The following is a 5,109-nucleotide window of genomic DNA, read 5'->3' on the forward strand; positions in this document are numbered from 1 at the left end:
GCCTCACAACTTTAATTCTATCTGCAACCTGAATTCCCCTTTGCCATGTGGCCTAATATATTCACAGTTTCCAGAGATGAGAATAGGAACGTCTTTGTGGATTGTTATTTCGCCTGCTACACTATTTTCCCCCAACAGTTCTAGCAAAAATCCAGGATCAATTTTCACTGGTCTGCCTTGGGTCACATAACTGTTTCTGAACACACCACTGTAGACAAAGCAATGGAAAAGACTGATTGGCCAGATCTGGTCATGTGGAAAGGGGAGGTGGGGCCAGCCCCATTGGAATTCACATGGAGAGTGGAGAAGGTGTGGCTCCCCAAAGGAAAATCCGAGTGGTCTTACCAGGAGAAGGGATAATGAATGTCAGGCAGGCAAAAGTCCGAGATGCTCACTACAGGTCAGCAGGCCAGAATTTCCTGTTGTGGGAAGAAGATGATACATGTTGAGAATTGTAATGTTGTAATGTTGAATTTTAAATTAAAAGAAAATTTCGGCACTGTTCTGGGTGGTAACAAGCCTCCATCACTGCAAACCTCCAATAAATATAACCACATACATTGCCTAGTGCACGACTCCCAAGTTGTAAGAAAAATCGGACAACTATTACAGGCATGAAGACGAGCAGTGATAGGGAATTAGGCAAGAGTACAGGGAAAAAAAGCAAGAAGTGATTAGGAGAAATTTCAGCCTCCTCCATCCACCCTACTCCTAGAATCCAGCTCCAGAACATTAGATTTCCCTTTATATGAGTGTAGTGGGATAATATATTTTTAATGATGATTTTTAAAAACTACATCTTTATCCATTACTGTTAAAACATACTAGAAATGATTTGGTTCATTTGTGAATAACAGAAAGACTCACAATAGCAGTGACTCAAACAATCTAGCAGTTTATCTTTGAAGTACAGAGACAGTGGGGCGGGGCCTGAAGTGGTACATCACGGAGCTAGGAACCCAGATCGCTGCTGTGGGGTTGCTCAGCTGGGTTCAGTTTCTACTCTCAAGGCCTCATGGCACAAAATGGCTGCTGGAGCTCTGTCAATCATGACTGCATTCTGGCTGGCTTTAAAGACACTTCCAATCAATTTCATGCAGTACCTATGCTTATATCCATAACCATTATGCTACACGCATCCGTTTAACCCAGTGGTTCTCAAACGGAAGAGATTTTGCCTCCCAGGGAATAGGCAATGCGAGGAGCAGGGAGTGTGCTGCCATCTAGTGCGAAGAAGCCAGCGATGCTGCTAAACATCCTACAGTACACAGAGCATCTTCCTACAACAGTCCTTCAGTCCAAAATGTCAATAGTGCTGAGGTTGAGAAACTTGGTTTATCCTTTCCGAGCCTCAGTTTCCTCACTTATCTAAGTGCTGGGAACAGAGAAATGATCAAAACAGAGAAAATGATCAAAACACGGGACACGGGGGAGGCTTCCTCAGATTAATTATGCAGGACTCATGAGTTCTTACGGAACTCAAATTTGATCAATCACGTGAAGGTTTTACAAACTAAGGCACTACTTAGGGGACAAATCTGTGATTGTTTCAAGTCAGCTGAGTAGCGTTCAGTGACAGTGGAGCAGGCAGAGCAGGGATAAAGGACTATTTGCAATGGTTCAAGCCTAGTATTTGGGAACCAGAAGGGAAGGGATAGTGCAGTACCCCAGAGAGGGTAACTGTGGAGCTGTCACCATCCTTGAGCCACAGGGGTGAAGGAAGGAGTAAAAGGAGAAAGTCATATAGAGAAAAGGTTGTTTGGAGAGGAGCAAGGAGCAATGCACTAGGAGACAGAAGGCCTGGGTCACATAGTCTTGCAGAAGTCCCCAAAAGCCCTGCGTATCGCTCGTCACCTCTGCCCTCGTCTCCTATCTCTCTTCCCCTCATTCTGCTCCAGCCATCCTGGCCTCCCTGCTCTTCCTCAGACACACTCCTGCCTCAGGGCTCTGGCGCGTGCTGTTTCCTCTGCTTGGAATGCTGGTCCCACAGGTATCCTTTTGCCCATTCTCTCACTTCATTCAGGTCTTTTCCCAAGTGTCACCTTCTCATTGAGGACTTCCCAAACCACCTGATTAGGAATTGGCACACTGCCATTCCTCTTGCAACTTTGATCCTCTTTCCCTGCTTTATTTTTCTCCATACTGTTTATCATTATCTGGTACCTTATACAATTTACATATTTATCTTGTATTGTATTGTATTTTACATATTGTAAAATATGTAAAAAATGTAAAATCTGTCATCTGTCTCCCTTTATTGAATGTAAACTCCATGGAGACAAGAGTTTTTCTCTGTTTTGATCATTTCTCGGTTCCCAGCACTTAGATAAGTTATCAGCATAATAAATACTCAATATATACCTGTTGAATTAATAATTAAATGTAAGAATGAATGAATTTATTCATTCATAAAATTAATTGTTCATGAATCTCATTAATTATTCATGAAGTAATTGAATCAGTAAACCACTCCTCTTCCATGTGAATCAGAACTGACTCATTAGCATACTCCACCAGCTCCCAGCCTGGCCAATGAGATTCAATTCTGAGACTTTGGAGAGAGCTCTTTGAAAAGACAAGCTCTCTTTATACCAAGGAAAATAAACTGTGAGGATGTGAGTCTGGGACTACCCAGTAAACCTGCCTGAGAGGGAACCCAAAATAGAAGAAGCAGAGAATTACAGAGATCTGATGAAATCATTTAACCCTGGATCCGGCCATGCCTGAAGCAGAATTTTAAAATATATGTTAACCGATAAATATATTTTTTTCTTAAGCTGCTTTGAGTTAGGTCTCTGTCACTTGCAACTGAAAGCATCCCGACTGCCAGGATGAGAGATGTGGAGCAGAGACGATTTGCAGACCAACGAGAGAATCAGCCAAATAGCAGACATGGGAGAGAAGAGCACAGATCCTGGGAAATAAATACATATTTTTCTATGCCCCTGAGGTTTTGTGGGAATCTTTTGTTGTTGTTCTGTTTATTTGTCGTGTAGCAATTTTGTGGCAACAGTTAACCGTGACGAATACCGTGGGGCAAATGGAATCTGTTTGGCCCAACATCAGCCTTCCCAATGACTGAGTCAGGTTTAGAGGTGCTCTGCTACTCTGGGCAGGATGTAGGACATGGGACACAGGGGAAGCTTTGTTGAGGTTGTCTGTGTCCTAGCCAGTTAACTTGATATGGATTCTGGTGTCCTTTGGGTTGTGTCCAGTTTGCTAACACCTTGTTTTTAAAACATAATATCTCCTGCTTCATTAAAAAAAAAATCAGGAAAGTTCACATTTCCTATAATGAAAAATATTAGCATCAGGCCCACATTCCTACCTAGCCAGCCTGCTGAGCAACACCCAGCTGTCCCTGTTAGTCCTTTTTTTTTTGGCAAGGGTGGGGGTGGGGGTGGGGGGTGGGGGCAGGGTTTCGCTCTATCACCCAGGCTGGAGTGCAGTGGTGCAATCTCAGTACACTGCAACCTCCACTTCCTGGCTCGAGTGATCCTTCAGCCTCAGCCCCCTGAGTAGCTGGGATCCCAGGCACAAGCCACCATGCCCAGCTCATTTTTGTATTTTTTATAGAGACAGGGTTTTGCCATGTTGCTCAGGCTGGTCTCCAACCCCTGAGCTCAAAGCGATCCACCCACCTCGGCCTCCCAAAGTGCTAGGATTACAGGCATGAGCCACCCCATCTGGCGCCCTGAGAGCCTCGACCTGTGGTTGTCAAACTTTTTCTGTAAAGGCCAGATAGTAAATATTTAAAGCACTGTGGGCCATACCATCATGTCTGTTACAACTACTCAACTTTGCTGTTGTAGTGCAAAGGCAACCATGGACAATATGGAAATGCACAGGCATGACTGTGTTCGAATAAAACTTTATAGACAAAACAGTCAGCTGATTGTAGTCTGCTGACTTCCGCCCTGAATGTACAGCCTTCAGCTTGCCACAGTCCTCACCACTCCGCACTGCCTTATGCCCGGCTCACTTCCCTCACTTATAACACCTCAGTGGGCCCTGTAGGCGTATGAATTTGCAGCCTCTAATCTAAGTTCTTTTTAAGGTTAGAGTTTGGGGAACAAAAAACAGGCAGTCTTGTAAGCTGGCTGCTTGGGTGAACAAGAGGAAGGTAAAATCCTTCAACAATTATGATTTAGCAACTAGTATGTGCTAGGTGTAATTCTAGATGTTTATCCTGAACCAAAACACTGGGATACAGAAGAGAAAAAGGGAGATTTAAAAAAATTCCTGGCCAGGTGCGATGACTTATGCCTGTAATCCCAGCATTTTGGGAGGCCGAGGCAAATTCCTTGAGCCCAGGCATTTGAGACCAGACTGGGCAATGTGGCAAAGCCCCATTTCTACAGAAAATACAAAAAAATTAGCCCAATGTGGTGGCACACGCTTATAGTCCCAGCTACTTGGGAGGCTGAGGTGAGAGGATCACTTGGGCTTGGGGTGGTCAAGGCTGCAGTGAGCTGTGATTGCTCTACTGTACTCCAGCCTGGGCAACAGAGCGAGATCTTGTCTCCAAAAAAAAAAAAAAAAAAAAAATCCCACTCATAGAGCTTCATTTTAAGGGAGAAGACAGAGTAAACAAATAAATGAGAGATATAATGTGTTAAGGATAATAGATATGTTCCTTATCTTAATTGTGATGATGGTTTCACGTGATGGTTTCACGGGTATAAATGTGTGAAAATTTGTCAAACTATACACTTTAAGTATGAGCAGCTTATCATATGCCAACTGTGCTTCTGTTAAATTAAGTTTAGCCTGAAGCTGCCTCCTTACCTATTTCTAGTTCAGCCTAAAGGTTTCCCTGTACATGATGAACCATGACCTAACTAGATGTGTAAACAGACTACAACTTACCCTTGCATCAGTCACCAAGTTTTGGCCAATCAGTGGTGGCCAATTGTTCAAACTGTGTTCAAATAAGACAAATGCCAAGCTGTAACCAATCCAATTGTTTCTGTACCTCACTTCCATTTTCTCTATGTCACTTTCCTTTTTGTGTCCATAAATCCTCTCCAACCATGTGGTAACACCTATTCTGGTTCGGGGGGCTGCCCAATTCACAAATTATCCTCTGCTCCATTAAACTCTGTCAAA

This window comes from Gorilla gorilla, chromosome 21 (genome assembly GCF_029281585.2).
Source record: "Gorilla gorilla gorilla isolate KB3781 chromosome 21, NHGRI_mGorGor1-v2.1_pri, whole genome shotgun sequence".
In the NCBI taxonomy this organism is placed as follows: domain Eukaryota; kingdom Metazoa; phylum Chordata; class Mammalia; order Primates; family Hominidae; genus Gorilla; species Gorilla gorilla.